Below are 18970 nucleotides of genomic sequence, written 5' to 3' on the forward strand. Positions count from 1 at the left end.
TATTATTTTGTTATTTCATTAAGTTACAAGCTGTAAACAATAAAGAATCAATTTTCCGTAACTCCAAACATGTTATTTTATTTTTTAACGATTAATGCCCTTTGAATTTTAAACATGGCCGACCTTGACTGTAATGGCCAACCTGGACTACAAATTTTTTTTTTTTTAAATCTTTATAACTTTTTCATTTTTAAACCAATCAATTTACTTTGTACAGAAAAGATGTTCCTATTAAACAGGACTTTCCAACCATATACTTCAATTGTCCAAATTCATTTTTAAAAAAAAGTTATAAACAAAAGTCAAAAAAGTGGCCGACCTAGACTATGTTCCCCTACTAAATTAATTAAAATTTATAAAATCGTGTTTTTTATTATTATTATTTAAAATATAATTTATAATTATAATTATTTTTTTTTATCAGCAAAAAGTACGTGTACGTAAATATAAATATACGTCTTTGTAACAATATTTTTACACGCTTGTCCATAAAAAATATTATCTTATTTTCTTTAAAAAAATATACGTAAAATGTATTTTTTACTATAAAAGGCTCGAAACATCGAAATTTTAATCAGTTTAAAAAAAATGCATCTTTCAATAAATAATTAAATATAGAAATCGTAATAGATAAAATCTAAAAATTAAGTAAAGTTTTTTTTTGTCCAACAAATACCTTTCTAATCAATAATTAACTGAAATTATTTTTTGGAATAAAATTAAACAAATAAATATTTTAAATTAAATTTCATTTAAATTTTTTTTTAATTACAAATTTACATTAAAATTAAAAATTAGGATAAAATAATTTTAATTTTAATAAATATAAATGAATGATTAATATTTTATTATTTATATTTATATAAATTCGAAATAAACTAAAAATAAATATAAAGTCGAATTTAACAAAAAATAGCAAAGTTTTTATTATAAAATGTCCAAAGAGGATATGAGAATAGAATAAAAATGAAATTATTACTCCTGAATCATACATGGGAATGTAATAAATTTTTTTAATTTGAGAGTTCACAATTAATAGTTGAGAAAGTCAAAGACGAGCACGAACAGTTTTTGTCGGTTAATGAAGATCGATCGACCCGTCAATGAAGAGAGAGAATTCCCTCTGCAACCGTTACTAATTATTGTCTTCCCAAAGATTGCATTATGACAAAAGTTTACGCAAACGAGTTGCAAAATTAAAAATTATTAGAAATACTTTTTCCTTCCATTATAATATTCATAAAATATTAATTAAAAATTATTGAAATTTAAATTTAAATATTAAATTCAAATTTAAAATTTAAATATTAATTATTAAAATTATCGATTAAAAATTATTAATTAATATGTAACATTAAAAATTAAAAAAAAAATTTTTTAATTAAAAAATAACATTAAAATCATAATTATTTCCTTCATAATAACTTTCTTCTGTGTAAACTTAATTCAAAATAAATATTCAAATTTGTAAATATTTCACTCCAATTTTTATTGCTCAATAATTATAAAAAAAAGATTGTTACAATTTTTCCTTTATTTTCGTTTCTTATTTCTTCTATACTCGAAAAATTGAAATAATATTCCTATTCCTATAAATTTTATAATCAATATAACCAAAAAATGGTTAATTGAGAAAAAAAGGGAAACAAATTCACTCGCATAGACGCACGTTACTTTATAAAACATATTTCCTACAAAAAGAGAACAAGACTTTCTTTTTTATTTTCTCCACATGCTTCGATTACTTCTGTAATAAAAGCTATACGAGAAAAATAATTACAAAGAACACAATTGTTTATAGAGATACAATTTTTTTTTAATATTACTGGTTAATTATTGTCCCGGCGTTTAAATACTATACTTCTCTATGTGAAGAAAAATAAAAACGTTTCTTTGTTTGCAAAAATAAATACAACAGCAACTATGAAAATAACAAGGAAAATGCAAATATTCCCTTCTTTGTTTTTTCAATTATTCAAATTTAAAAAAATAATTATTTCATTATTATTTAATAAATAAATAAATTCATAGTCTTAATTACTTAATTGATTTATTTATTTATTTATTTATTCATATTTATTTATTTATTTACAAAGAACACAATTGTTTATAGAGATACAATTTTTTAATAAAAATATTTATTTTATTTTACAATATTTATTTTATTTATTTATTTATACATTTTAAATTTTTACACATTTTATTTATTTACCAAAAATTGAATTTTTAAATTAAAAACTAAAATAAAAATATTTCGCGTCCCAGGCAAAATTGAATGTAGAATATTTTCAACATGAAGAAAGTTATTATTTATGATTATAGTAATTGAAGCATTAAATTTTGCATGAAATTTAAATTTCAACCTTCATTAACTTACACTGCTTGATCTCAAACTTAATTTCCAACAAGTTATAAACAAAATTTAGGAGGTCAAATTTTAGTGCCAATTATAAAAAATGACTTAATAAAAAAAAATTTTTTTAATAAATTTTTTTTTAAACGAGCGCCAAAGTTTTGAGTCAATTAATTTTCTCTTTTTCACTACATAGCAGAAGATTTAAAATAAATATTTGCTTTTAATTTTCATTCCGAAATAACTTGCATAACAATTATTTATAATTGTTCAGAAATTTATTTTTCATTCTTACATTTTTTTTTCAAAACAAAAGAACAAAAAATCTGTAGTGTATATTCAATGAAGAAAAAGTATAATAATTGGTTCATATTAACACAAATAAAGCAATTGAATATTTTTTTGTGAATCTTCCTAAAGTTTAGAGCTTTCAAATGAACGTGGCTATTTTTTTTTACTGTTTAATTTGTATTTTATTAAAAAAAACTAGCAAATTTTTCGCAAACATTTTATTATTCGCATAAATAATATTTTTTAGAGCAATTCAATTATTTTCAATACAAATCGATTATTTTAAAGCAATTTTAATATAAATTCAATTATTTTCAACAATTTTGATAAAATTCTTTTTCAAAAAAATCTTTATTTTCAAAAATTATAATAAAATTACTTCAAAAAAAATTTTATTTTCATAAATAATAATAAAATGTTTTGGAGGAATTCAATTATTTTCAAGAGCTTTAATAAAAATTCAATTATTTTTAACAATTCTGATAAAATTCTTCGAAACAATTCAATTATTTTTATAAATTGTAAAATTCTTAGCAAGAATTCAATTATTTTCAATACAATTTTAATAAAATTTCTCTAACAGGTTCAATTATTTTTAAAAATTGTAATAAAATTTTTCTAAACAATTCAATTGTTTTCAAAAGATTTTAATAAAATTCTTTGTAAATTTCAATTATTTTCAAAATTCTCAATTAAAATTACTTAAAGAAATATCATTATTTTTATGAAATTTAATGAAATTCTTTAAAAAAATGTAATTATTTACAAAAAAATTTAATAAAATTGTTTAAAAGAATTGTATTTCCTAAGAACAATTTTAATATAATTTAATAGGAAAATTATTAATTACAATTTTAATAAAAAACACGATTATTTTAAAAACTTAAAAGAAAATCTTCATAAAATTCAATTACTTTCAAAATTTCCAGTAAAAGTTATTTAAAAAAAACTTGATTATTTTCAAGAATATAGAAATAAATTCTTCAAAACAAAATTCAATTATTTTAAAGAATTTTAATAAAAATCTTATTCCAAGAATTAAATTATTTTCAATACAATTTGAATTAAATTTTCTTATGTTCAAGTATTTGAAAAAATGTTGATAAAATTCTTAAAATGAATTTAATTATATTGAAATTTTTTTATAAAAGCTTTACAAAAATTCAATGATTTTCAGTACGTCGAAAATTTAATTATTTCTAAAAATAATTGAATTATTGAATAGAATTTTATTAATAGTTTTTTAAATAATTGAATTCCTGCGGCAAAATTTATTATTTTTGCAAATTATTGAATTTTTGCAAAGAATTTTCAAAAATTTTAATAAAATTCATTGGAAAATTTCAATTATTTTCAAAAACTGTTTTCAATTTAATAATTTGTATACTATCTATTATTTTAATAAAATTTCCCAAATGAATTCAATTATATAAAAACAATTTTGATAAAGTTCCACACGAATATTCAATTATTTTTTTAAAATAATGAAAATTCCACATTAATTCAATTATTAAGAATAGAATTTCCGAAAAATTTTTTCGAAAGAAATCAATTGTTTGAATCTTTTTTAATAAAATTCTTCACGAGAATTCAATTATTTTCATAAATAATAAAACTCATTGCAGAATTTCAATTATTTAAAATTTTCAAATAAAATTCTTGTTCAAATCAATTATTTTTAATAATTTTTGAAAAAGTTCTTTTTAAGAATTTTTAAGTTCATTTGTTTACAATTAATTTTTATATCAATTTTTATTAGAAAATTCTTTGACAAATAATACCTAATTATTTAAATACAAACATAGATAATTTATTGAATAATTGAAAGTTTCTTAAAATTGAAATATTATACAGAATTTTTTCAACAAATTTTTTATTAATTAAATAAATTATTTATGAAAATAATCAAATTACTGCGAAGAATATTATGTCAAATTTTGAAACATTTGATTTTTTCGAAAAAAATTATGCAAATTCTATTTTAAATAATTGAATTCCTGTAAAATTTTTATTTTTTTTTTTTGCAAATTATTGAATCTTCGTGTAGAATATTGTCGAAATTTTTGTTTAATTATTGAATTGTTTTGGGAAATTTTAATAAAATAATAGAATATTGAAAATCATTGAATTAAGGAAATTTTTTGAAAATAATTGACATTTTGACATGAATTTTATTCAAATTTTAGAAAATAATTGAATTTTCTAATTTTGAAAATAATTGAATTTTACAATGAATTTTATTAAAATTTCTGGAAATAATTGAATTTTCTCGAAGAATTTTGATATTCATTTATAAAGATAATTGAAATGTTGACAATTTTTTTTATAGATTTTTTGAAAATAATTGAATTCTTGTGATGAATATTGTTATTTGTAAAAAATATAATTTATAAAAAATATAATTGAATTTCAGCGAAGAATTTTGCGATTTATAAAGATAATTGAAATGTTGTGGAAAATTTTTGTTTTTTTAATTTTTGAAAATAATTTCATTTCTGAAAAGAATTTTGATATTTGCTAAAATAAAATTGTAGTAGTTACTAAATGTAAAATTAGTTTTTAATTTACATTCTAATCAGTAATTTATAAAAAATATTTCGTTCATTTAAACGTTCAAAACTTGTGGACCATAAAAAAAAATATTCTCATCCAAACGAAAGAAGAATATAAAAAGCAAAAACAAACTTGTAAAACTTGATGTTATCAAATATGCGTTGGAGAAGAAAAAAAATGTTTTTTCCCACCCGTTAAAAATTATATATGTTGCTCATTATTTTTCTACTGTGAAACGAATTTCACGACAGGAGGGATTCGGTTTTCATCGTTACAGGATTATTCTCAAAGCCTGCTAGCTTTTATCTCCGGACACCTCGTATAAGCCGATAGTGTTGGAAGATACTTGTACGATAAAGGGCCGCAACACAGACACATACACAACGGACTTTGAAATTGTTTGAAGGAAGAAAACATTAATTTTGCGAGCAGCGTATATAGTGTAAGAGGGATCAAAAGCAAGGGGTATACTTCCTTCCTTCCTCTCTTCCAACAACTTCGCCATAGGACAAGGTTGAATTTTGAATAGTCCCATGGGATTAGAATGCAAGCGAACCAACTTGAAATTGCTCCCTCTCGAACTTTCATCGCCTTTCATAAAACATATAATTCATCGCAAAGGATCCTCTTTACTTGAAAACTATTTCCCCCAAGACACTTGCGTTGATTTAGTGATCTTGATTTTCTATAATCTTATATATCCTGTCAACTTCTTTATATACAACTTATTTGCTGGTTGTAAATGTTCGAAAAATTATTTAAAACAAAAAAAATAATCACCAACCAGAGTTGATGTTGTGGAAAAATTTCTAAACCAAAAACAAACTCTCATCTTTACTGCAAATTGACGATTTTTGTAATTAACGATTCAAAAACAATTCTATTTTTCAGAAGTAAAATATTTATTTTCAACAAATATTATTTTTTTTAAGTGAAATTATCAATTTCTTAATTTTTATGATTGAACTTCTCTTGAATTTGAATTTACTCTAAAAATTATTAGATACACATCAACAAAAAATTTTGTATTACATTTACTTCTGAATATCTTTAATTGTAAAATTATTCGAAACATAAATTTTTTTTTTAAATGAATTTTTAATTATCATTATTTTTTCACAGAAATTAAGATTTCCAAAAATTTCAAATCTATAAAAATTGCTAACTCATCCAAAATTATTTTCCAGATTTCAATTCAATTATTTACTAGAATTTTAAATTAAACTTCTTCTCTAAATCAATTATTTTTAATAATTTGTGAGAAAGTTCTTTAAAGATTCAAATATTCATAGAAAAAAAAGGTTCAAATAAAAAATATTTCTGAAATCCACCTGTCTACAATTCAAATTTATAAAATTTCAATTATTCAAACATTTGGTATTCAAAAACTCATTTTATTAAAAAAAAATTTGAATAAAAATTTTTTAAAAATCAACTTATTAGAAATTTTTAATTAAAGATATTTAAAAATCAAATTTTCTAAAACTTCAAATTGAAATCTTTGGAAATTTAATTATTCATAGAAATTGTAAACGTAACTCTAGTAAAATTAAATTAATTTTGGAATATTTAAGTAAAATTATTAAGTAATTAAATAAAATTATTAAAATCTTTGAATTCAAAGTCAAATTTTCTAAAACTTCAAATTGAAATCTTTCAAAATTCAATTATTCATTAAAATTATAAATGCAACTCTAGTAAAATTAAATTACTTTTGGAATTTTTAAGTAAAATTATTAAAATTATTGAATTTAAATTCAAATTTTCTGAACTTTTAATTTGAAACCTTTAGAAATTATATTAATTGTAAAAATCGTAATTGCAAATCAACTAAAATTAAATTACTTTTGGAATTTTTTTGTAAAATTATCAAATAATTTAGTAAAATTCTTAAAATTATTGATTTGAAATTCAAATTGAAATCTTTCGAAATTTAATTATTTATAAAAATTAAAAATTGTATAAACTCAACTCTACTAAAATTAAATTACTTTTGGAATTTTAAATAAAATTATTAAAATTAAATGTATTTTTAATTATGATTATTTTTTCACAAAAAATTAAGATTAAAAAAAAATTGAATAAAATTTTTTTAAAAATCAACTTATTGGGAATTTTTAATTAAACATATTTAAAACTCAAATTTTCTAAAACTTCAAATTGAAATCTTTCAAAATTCAATTATTCATTAAAATTATAAATGCAACTCTAGTAAAATTAAATTACTTTTGGAATTTTTAAGTAAAATTATTAAAATTATTGAATTTAAATTCAAATTTTCTGAACTTTTAATTTGAAACCTTTAGAAATTATATTAATTGTAAAAATCGTAATTGCAAATCAACTAAAATTAAATTACTTTTGGAATTTTTTAGTAAAATTATCAAATGATTTAGTAAAATTCTTAAAATTATTGATTTGAAATTCAAATTGAAATCTTTCGAAATTTAATTATTTATAAAAATTAAAAATTGTATAAACTCAACTCTACTAAAATTAAATTACTTTTGGAATTTTTAAATAAAATTATTAAAATTAAATGTATTTTTAATTATGATTATTTTTTCACAAAAAATTAAGATTAAAAAAAAAATTGAATAAAAATTTTTTAAAAATCAACTTATTGGGAATTTTTAATTAAACATATTTAAAACTCAAATTTTCTAAAACTTCAAATTGAAATCTTTGGAAATTTAATTATTCATAAAAATTGTAAACGTAACTCTAGTAAAATTAAATATTAATTTTCGAATTTTTAAGTAAAATTATTAAAACTATTGAATTCAAATTCAAATTTTCTGAAAATACAATATTTAAAAACTTTTTAAATTAAATTAATTGTAAACATAAATAAACTAAAATTAAATTATTTTTGGAAATTTTAACTTAAATTATTAAAATTATTGAATTGAAATTCAAATTCAAATCTTTCGAAATTTAATTATTCATAAAAATTTTAAACGCAACTCTACTAACATTAAATTACTTTTGGAATTTTTAAATAAAATTATTAAAATTATTGAATTCAAATTCTCTGAACTTTCAATTTGAAACTTTTTGAAATTAAATGAATTGCAAAAATTGTAAATGCAAATTTACTAAAATAAAATTTTGCAATTTTTAAGTAAAATTATCAAGTAATTAAGTAAAATTATTGACATTATTGTGATACCGGTCACATGTATGTGGAAATTCCGCGAAAGAAAAACACCACTGCACAAGTTGAGAACCCTTCTTTTTGAAGGTCTCAACTTCGTGAAAATGTGGTATCTTCCCTTGGGTTGACTTTTTCGACATCGACATGTAGAAAAAATTAGTCTAGCTGGGCCTTACACGTCGATTTCCCTGACCGCGCGCCTTTCTCTGTCTTTTCTATCTCTGTCTCTCTCTACTCTCCGTTTCCGCTTTTCCTCTTTCGCATTCCTCCCCAGCAAAGATTCAAAGGGCCCAGCAGCCACTATATCTATATATATACATTTCGAATTACAATTCGTTTTAAATTTTAAAAATTAACTGGATATATTTTAATAATGATTTAATAATCATTGATACTTATACTTATATTGTTTTACTAAGAATTAGTTTAACAATATTTGACTGATTAAGTATAAATATTATTATTCTTATATTATCATAATTATTATTATATTAGTATTGTTATTATTAATACTGTTAATATTATCAACATTATTATGTTTTATTGAATTGTTGTTCACTTATATTAACAATTTAATGTTAATTATTTTTCCTTGAAGAAATAATTCTTTTAATGTTTAAAAATAATAATTTTATTATTAATATGTTTATATTGTCCTGAGTATTAATTTTGATTATTGTTTAATTGTTTAATTAATAAATAAATTAGTATTAATTAAATAATTAATAAATCAATAACAAATTAAATAAAGAGATAAATATATTCTTTTATTTATAATATAATTAAACAACGTTATGCAAATTATATGCATTATTATTTCTGAATTAGGGTAAAATTAATGTAAAATTAGATTTTTAAGTTTAATTAAGTTTATTTTATATTTTAATATTAATTTTAGTTATTTGTAAGCTGACTAGCAAGTTCGTCTCTTATTATCCCTCTTACATGTATAAAAAATCTTCCCCTTCCGAGAGGCAGATTTTTTATGCATAGAGTTATTGGGTATAAAAGGCGACGAAAATGCCCAGTCAGAGAGTCACTTCGCCGCCAACCCTTGTAACGGAACTACTTCCGTAGTCTCCTCCTAAATAAAACTAAATAAAATTTTAAAGACCAACTTAAACTGTTGTCCCTTTTTCTTTTACCTACACTACTACACCAGCTCTTGCACTATTACCGTACACACTGGCAATACGGGATTTATTTCCTGATTTTGCGCGTGAGTCGGTACTATAGTACTCATTTCACCCCGTACGAGAGTTACGCACAATCATACGTCACTGAGAGTTGCCACTTTTGACAGTGCTTTGCGGGAATTTTTTTCCTGTTCTGAGCTCTGTGCAGGAGGCAAACTTTCGACGAAACCCTTACACCCACAAGCTATTTAACCCCAATTTACTACCACACTGATTATAGCACTACGGGAAGAAATTCCTTGCTCTGCTTAATGCGTGAGGTGGTCGAACGGGACGATGGCTTTTGGGGTTAATGGGTCTGACGTCACTGAGAAAAACTACCACCTTTGACAGAACTTTGCGGGAATTTTTCCTGTTCTGAGCTCTGTGCAGGAGGCAATTTCTCAAGACGACAGCAGTATGACTATTGTGTAACTCTCTTCCTTCCCACTACAGTACACAACTTTATTTGTAAACTTTTCCTGAATTTTATGATTAATAACAATTAATTATTAACTTTCAGACTTTGCTTAATTTTGAACTTCTCTAATAAGTGAACCATTAACCAACATCCATTTACAGATTTATTAATTAATTCTGTGTAAATGCACATTTCCAACCCCAGAAATGTGAACAAACCATTCTAACCTTCAAGTTTGTTTACGTTTGTGTGTCTAAATTCCACATCGACTTGACGCATTTGTTTTGACAGAAAAGCTAACCTCTAAATTCGGCCTCCTTCTGAGTCTTTAAATCTCGAAGTGCCCAGTCGATTATCGATTATCGAACTTCGAGAGATCGATTCTCGATTATCGAACATCGAGAGATCGATATATCGCTGACGTCACTGTTTAACGCCGGCTACGGAGAAGCTGCCTTCCCCTAAGGCCCAGCTACTCTGACGTCACTGCCAAGGTGCTACGAAAATAGCAATCCGCTCTTTGCCCGGTCCCTTCCCTTCACACGGTGACCGGTAACAATTGAATTTAAAATAAAATTTTCTGAAACTTCAAATTTAAATCTTTCGAAATTCAATTATTCATAAAAATTGTAAATTCAACTCTATTAAAATTAAATTATTTTTGTAATTTTTAAGTAAAATTATTAAAATTATTGAATTCAAATTCAAATTTTCTGCAACTTTTTAATTTGAAACCTTTAAAAATTATATTAATTGTAAAAATCGTAATTGCAAATCTACTAAAATTAAATTACTTTCGGTATTTTTTCGTAAAATTATTGATTTGAAATTTAAATTGAAATCTTTCGAAATTCAATTATTTATAAAAATTAAAAATTGTATAAACTCAACTCTACTAAAATTTAACCATTTTTGGAAGTTTGAAGTAAAATTATTTACTAAATAATAAAAGTCGAAAAAATCCAATATTAATAAAATATAATAAAATTAAATATAAAATCAAAATAAAGAAAATAAATCATTTGAACGATGAAAACTTTACTCTCTAAAATTGAATAAGTTAAAAATCGTAGGTTTAACTAACAATCAGTGACTGACTTTTTGCTTCTAAATCAGTTAATTAAAAATAACTTTTTTTTTTTTTAAATATTTGTTGTTTAATTGAATCAGTTAAAATTCTTAAAAACATCTACTGAGAAACATCAATTATTTTTAACTGACAATCAGTATTATTTTTAACTAAATGTCAGTAGAAATATTACTATTTGAATTACTGATTGACTTTTTGCTTTTAAATCAGTTATTTTTAACAAATTCAAATTTAGAGAGTAAGAAGATTAAAAATTGCAGATCAGTTTAGATTTCATTTTGTAAATAGTAAAAATTACTCTCTATTCTTTCCCATCTAATAAATTTGTTATTTTACAGAAACAATTTGCAGAATATTTTTTTTCACAAGAAAGATTTTTTTTTTTCAAGGAAAATAGGTCAATCATAAATTCAGATAATTGATGACGTCGGGAACCTGGCAATCATTCGCTGGTTCTAATCTTCTTCGTGCCGGTGTGAGATGAGATTTGCTCGGGTGTTGAAAGGAAAACCCTTTAGGAAGAATGGTGAAAAGGAGATTACGGTGTTGTAGAGAGAGTATTTTCTTCCTCTCTCTCCCTCTCTCTCTCACTCTCTCTCTTTCTCTCTATCTTTTTATCGATCGATCTTCATTAAACGACAAAAAACTATTCGTCTTTGACTTTCTCAACTGTCCTGAAAATGATACGTGGTGATCCATATTAGTATTATCCTGGTGCTCGCGCGAGGATCGATCTCTTGCGATAGGCTAAATTAACAGGATGCTCAAATTAATTTGCTGTGAATGACCCATGAACTCATCCATCTTGTTGCTATGGGGAAGCAGCCTTATGGTGTGTGTTCCTCCTTCCGTTGCGGTGGACCTTGTCTTTATCACCACCACATTCAACCCTTCACCCACGAAACTCGGAGATGCTCAAACCCCAGAGCCATTATCTCGTAAGGTATTGAATTACGAGACTCCGGACGTGACCGTTCGTCTTTAAATTTATTTTCCGGTCGGGGGCAAAAAAAATTATCCGATAAATTAATAGTTAACTGAATTTTTCTTCTAGTTCAATTGAGAAAAGTGGAGAATAATTGTTTCACATTCGATTCAAAAGGCAAACTGATTTTTCAATTTGGTCAAACTTTATTATTTTCTATTTTACAAAAAATTTTTCCTACTATTATTATTATTATAAGTTAAATAATCTTTAACGTCCGAAATCCTTTATAAATTAAGGCAAATGAAACGAAAGCATTCGGACAATGAATAAAATATTAGTTGCCCCAACGTTTCGAAATCTAAATGATTTCCTCTTCAGAGAGTCTATCCAAAAAATATAAAACAGAATTAAAATAATAATAAAAATTATATACAAAATTAAAATAATAATAAAAAATTTTTGTAAGAAAAAAAATATTGGAAAAAAAATATTGAAAGAAAAAATATTGAAAAAAAAAATTTTGGAAGAAGAAGAATAATCGAAAAAATATATTAATTTACAAATGACAATAATGAAAGAAAAAAAAGTTTCATCTTTAATAATAAAAAATAATTTAACAAAAAATAAAATAAAAATCTTAGCAAAAATTAATAATTAAAATAGACGACGACTTAAATTTTAATGCCCTGACGATGAAATAGAGTCTGGAGTCAGAAAATTATAACGGAACTTAATATTCATAAAATAAATTTAAAAAAAAATTAAAATAATTGAAAAAATTGAAAAAATTGAAAATTAGAAAAATTTTTTTAAATTAATAATCAATACCTAATAAAAGAATGGAAATTAGTAACAAATTAAAAATTAATAAAGAATCACCATATAAAAAATTTAATTTATGAAAAATAATAATACAATTATGAAAAATAAATAAAAAAGAATAATAAAAATTAATAAATAATTTGGAAAAATTGACGCCAAAAAATTCATTTCAGTCGATTCACAAAAATTTAATTCTGTATTTCCCTGATCTCCATTAAAAATTAAAAATTATTCACGTTTTTGCTCATTTAACTTCAATTCTAAATTTTTCTAAAATTCAATTACAATTTTCCAAATTTTTGGTTACAATTCTTCAAAAGAACGATTATATTTAAAAGTAATTTTTAAAATAAGTAAACAAATAAAATTCATTAAAATTTATATTTATTTATTTATATTACAACTTTAACTGGTTATACGAAATTTATTTCAATAAAATTTGACAAAATTTCCAATTAATTTGGAAATTTAAATTATTTTTTTTTCTAAACTATTTACTAGAATTTTACTATTTTAAAAAAATTTTTGTTAAAATTTTTCAAATCGACTAATTTTTTTTATAATTTCTAAATTAAACTGTTCAAAACTTGAATAATTTTTGTTAAATAAATATTTAAATTAATTATAAATAATTGAATTCTAGGGAAAAACTTTATTATATTGTAAAAATATAATTGAATTCTTACTAGGAATTTTTCAAATATTTTTAAAAATTAATTAATTGTTTCAAAGAAAAAACAAATTGAGTTTAAATTGTATTGAAAATAATTGAATTTCTGCGATGAGTTTTATTATTTATGAAAATGATTAAATGTTTGAGTAGAATTTTATCACAATTTTTTTGAAATAATTGAATTCTTTTGGAAAATTTTTGAAAAAAAATTGAATTTCGGAGGTGGGAGAAGAATTTTATTATTTATAAAGATAATTGAAAGTTTGAGGAGAATTTTTTTAAATTTTTGAACATAATTGAATTTCTGCAAAGAATTTTATTACTGAAGACAATAATTGAATTTCGTGTGAAGAATTTTATTATTTGTGAAAATAATTGAATTCTTGCATAGAATTTTATTAACATTTTTTCAAGGACTTTAATCAGAATTGTATTAAAAATAAATGAATTCTTATAAACAAATTATGTTAAAATCCTTCAAAAAAATTGACTTCCTTTCGGAGAATTTTGTAAAAATTGTTGTAAATAACTAATTTCTTACAAAAAAAAAAATGAATGAAAATTGTATTTTAAAATAATTGAATTTCTGTAAAAATTTTATTATTAATGAAAATGTTACTGAATTTATGGGAAAAATTTTATTAAATTTTTTTTTAAATCATTGAATTCGTTTATTAAATTTTATTAAAACAGAAAAAATCTTTCTTGTGAAAGAAAAATTCTGAAAAGTGTTTCTGTAAAATAACAAATTTATCTGATTTTAACCAAAATTTACTGCATCGAAAATCGTAAATTTTCATCATCCAGAAATAGTAAACTTTAATCTATTCTTTTTTTTGGAGGGGGAGATGGAAATTTTTCTCTTTTTCCGTTGTTAAAAGTTCACAAGTTCAAATCAAAAACTAAAAACAAAGCAAAAATCCCATTGATATTGGAATAAAAGAAGAAAAAAAATTTTCTAAAAAAAAACTCCTCGAAACAATCATTTCTAAATTTCGAAAAATCCAATTTCAACAATCAAATATCGAAGGGAATTTCTTAATTGAAAAAACAAAAAATTGTACAAATCTACAGTTTTTTTTTCTCCCAGAAATCACCACTTGTTATATTAATATTTACAAATTGAAAGAGAAAAGTAGAGACAATTAACTAGAGGCGTATAGTACCTAGTAGTATATATACAATGCACCTTTTCGCCGATTTATTTAGAGTTTCACGAAATACGAATGCGCCCCACGGGGAATGAATGCAAATAGGTACCTCTCTCTTTCTCTCTCTCTCTCTATATACTTTTTACCATCCCTTTTGTGCAAAATTAATTCCGACTACAGTTTTTTTAATAAAGCCACAGTCAGCGGCGGTCATGAATCACGAGAAATTACTATGTCGCGAGAGTGGGCCAATAAACGCGACACTTTTTGTTTTGACTCTCTCGTCTACGCCGAAAAGCTCTCAATGGCCCAACAACGATATAGAAACAGGGTGAGGGGGGGGGATATTATTCCCGTGATATCAGCCTCCCCCCCTTTTACCAAACAATTTCTCCCCGGTCACTGTCTACACTTGTGTATTCAAACCATAGCAAAAAAACAAAAAAAAAAATTGACCCAATACTATTTAACATTTTCAAAAACAGGAAAAGAGGAGAAAAAAAAATTTTCCTCCCCGGTATTTTATAAACAATGTAATAACAATGACACATTGTTTTACAATTGTTATTATACTTATTAATCAAATATTTTACGTTCATGCAAGTTTTTATACATTTTTTTAATAAAAATTTTTCCCTTCATTTCCAAACAATGAGAGAAAAATATATTTTTATAGAAAAAATATTCATATATATTTAAAATGAAATAAAAGAAGGAAAATATTTGTGTTTTTGATAACAAAAAACATGATTATTTCTTCGGGAGAAAACTTTTTGTGACTAGTTTTAGCAATTAAAAATAAAATTTAGATTTACAAAAGAAAAACAAAATTCAATTATCAATGAAAAATAAAATTTAGATTTACAAAATAAAAACAAAAATTACAAAATAAACCAAAAAGGCAAAATTGAAAGCTATGTTTAAAAAATAATGCTAAAATATATGCTAACAATTATTGTATTTTCTTTTCAAATACTGAAATTATTGATTTAAATAGTTCAAATTTATTTGATTGAAATAAAAATTATTTAATTCAAGTAAATATTTATTTGATAATAGTCAATCGGTTATTATTAATTAATCTGTTGTTTCACTCAAATACATTTTTTTCAATGTTGGAAAAAATAAATTATAAAATCTCTAAATTATTTTTTGTTTCTAAAAATTCAATTATATTTAAACTATAGAACTTAAATATTTTAAAGAACCAATTTTTCAGAATCTATAGAATTCATAATTTCAATTTTTTATAATAAAAAAAGTAAAATTTTTTATAAAAAAAATTAAATAATTTTATTAAAAACAAAGTTTAAATCTTTTTACAATTAACTGATTAATAAAAATTTTCAATGTTACCAACAATTTCGTAAAACAAATTCGATTTAATGGAGTTAAATAATAATTGATTGATCCAAATAAATATTTATTTGATTCACTGAGAAAATATTGTATTTATTTTCTCCTACAAAAATTAATTGAATCAAGTAAAATTTTGTTGAGCCAAATAAAATTGATTCAAACCAAATAAAATTTTTATTTGAGCCAAATAGAATTTATTTGTAAAAAATAGAATTTATTTGAACAATTTAGAATTTATTCGAACAAAATAGAATTTATTCGAACAAAATAGAATGCATTTGAACAAAATAAAATTTATTAGAACAAAATAAAATTTATTTCAACAAAATAAAACTTTTTAAACCAAATAAAACAATTTTTTGTTATTTTTTTTTTTTGTTATTTTTTTATCCTAAAGAAAATATTCAAGTTTTCAATTTTCTATCCAAAAATTAAATAATTCTATAAAAAAAAATAAAATGTAAATCTTTTCAAAATTAACTAATTAATAAAAATTTTAATTGCAACTCTTTCGAAATTAAATTAAAATCTTTTTAAAATTAACTAATTAATGAAAATTTTAATTGCAACTCTTTTAAAATTAAATTTAAATCTTTTTAAAATAAACTAATTAATAAAAATTTTACTCTTAACTCATCTGATTCGAAATTTCTTTTATGGATTTGATTTTGAATTTTCTAATACTTATTGTTATAAATTCGATCCTAACTGACTGTTTCTAAAATTTAATTATCCACCCAATATTGAAATTCTTTGAAAAATCGATTTTTCTAAAATATAAAAAAAAATTTCAGAATAAAAATAAAAATTACAAAATCAAAAAGGAAAAATAAGGCAATGTTTAAAAAATAATACTAAATTAGCTAACAATATTGTACGATTATTTTCAACTTAACTCTCATTTGATTTATATCTCGATAATAGAAAATTGACTCCATTCGTAGTAAATTAATTATATCGAAACTGGACTTTAATTATGATAGATATAAATGAACGGAACATTCATTACTATGTGTTCTATAGTCAATTACATCTCTAATGTGATACTATAATTACTCGAGTTTCGATTTAATTAATATTTCCGTAATCGAAAATAAGTCATTCGTTTATTTATGGAAAAAAATTAAATAATTCAATTATGTTGATAGACATTTAGTATAAACAATTTGTTGTTAATTGCTCTCGGATTATTTTTATTCATCGCTAATAATATTCTCTGCTGTTTAAATTTAATTTATTTAAACCAAATAAAATTTTCATTTCAGCCAAATAGAATTTATTTGAACCAAATAAAATTTTTGAAACAAATATAATTTTTTGAACCAAATAAAATTTATTTAAAGTTGAACCAAATATAATTTTTTGAACCAAATAAAATTTATTTAAAGTTGAACCAAATATAATTTTTTGAACCAAATAAAATTTATTTGAACCAAATAAAATTTATTTGAACCAAATAAAATTTATTTGAACCAAATAAAATTTATTTGAACCAAATAAAATTTATTTGAACCCAATACAATTTTTTAACCAAATAAAAATTTGTAATTATTTAAATTATATTTAAGTTAAAGTTGTCCTAATTAACAAATAATTAGCATAAATCACGTACAACGAAGAACTAAATTTTCAATTAAAAATCTCTCCTCTCTACAAGTTATAACGAAATGTCAGTATTTTTTTATGTCAGGTAAATAAACACGGAGATAAATATGATAAAAAATTGAAAAAAAATTTACCTATACAAATAAAAATAAAAAGTACGAAAAGAAATAAATATCGAGAAATAAATACTATTTCGAAACGCCGGAGTAAACTTTTATTAAAACCAAATTTATCCGAATGTTTTCGTATTTACTTCCGTATTTATTTACTCAGTTTATTTACATAAACTTCTTTGACATAAATAATAAACTGTAAATTAGCGTTGCTGACTTTGGTAAAATTCACAACGATTTGGAAAAAAAATTTTGTTATTCAAATTTTTATTTATTTTTTAAAAGAAAAATATTTTTAAGCAGAAAACAATAATGTTTTTTGTTTATAAAATTTTTCTCTTTTGATTTTTTTAATCAAGAAATACTGTAAAAAATTTTTTATACGAAGAATATTTAAGTGAATAAATATTTTTCCTTGCAATCGTTAATTTTTAACATTGTGAACTTCACCAACGTTGATAGTGAAGTTTGCAACGTTTTTAATCAAAGATTTTCTAAAAAAAAAATTTTTTTTATATTGAAATTCTTTATTTAAGAAATTATTTACAATATTTCTTAATCAGCAGATTGACAAAAAGAAAATTTATAAACAAAAAATATTATTCTTATTTGCGTAAAAATATATTTTCTTCTTTTAATCATTGATTGTAAACTTCATCGACGTTAAATAAACTACAAAATATTAAAAATAATTGTAATAATTTGTATTTTTAATTTTTATTATTTGTGTATTTTTCAAGTTCACAAATACACAAATAATATTACAATTATTATTATTAATATTTTTTAGTTAATTTAAAGTTGATGAAGTTCACAACGTTTATAATCAATGATTGGAAGAAGAAAATATATTTTTAAACAGAAAACAATATTTTTTGGTTTATAAACAATATTTTCTTTTTCAATTTTGTTTGATCAAGAAATATTTTTTTTATGAAAAATTTGAATGGAACAATATTTTTTCTCACAATTGTTTATTATAAACTTTGTAAACTTTACCAACGTCGTTAGACGTTGCAATAAACAATTAATATTATTAATAATTTTTTTTATTTTCTATTTTAAAAGAGTGATAAAATATTAAACAGTTGTTGGTGAAGTTCACAACGTTTATAATTGACGATTGCAGGAAAAAGAAATAATAATATTAATAATTCTTTTTTCTATTTTAAGAAAGTAGTAAAAAAAATTAAACAGACGTTGGTGAAGTTCACAACGTTTATAATAATTTTATTGCAGGAAAAAGAAATAAAAATATTAATTATCATTTTTCTTTTCC

General features: G+C 21.8%; 1 protein-coding gene across 5 annotated transcripts in view; it reads left to right on the forward strand.

Annotated features, from left to right (window-relative positions):
- The window catches only part of LOC122507861 (venom dipeptidyl peptidase 4), a 607787-nt gene that overhangs the window by 546851 nt on the left and 41966 nt on the right, over positions 1-18970 (forward strand). The window lies entirely within an intron of this gene.

This window comes from Leptopilina heterotoma, unplaced genomic scaffold, assembly GCF_015476425.1.
Source record: "Leptopilina heterotoma isolate Lh14 unplaced genomic scaffold, ASM1547642v1 Lhet_52, whole genome shotgun sequence".
In the NCBI taxonomy this organism is placed as follows: Eukaryota; Metazoa; Arthropoda; class Insecta; order Hymenoptera; family Figitidae; genus Leptopilina; species Leptopilina heterotoma.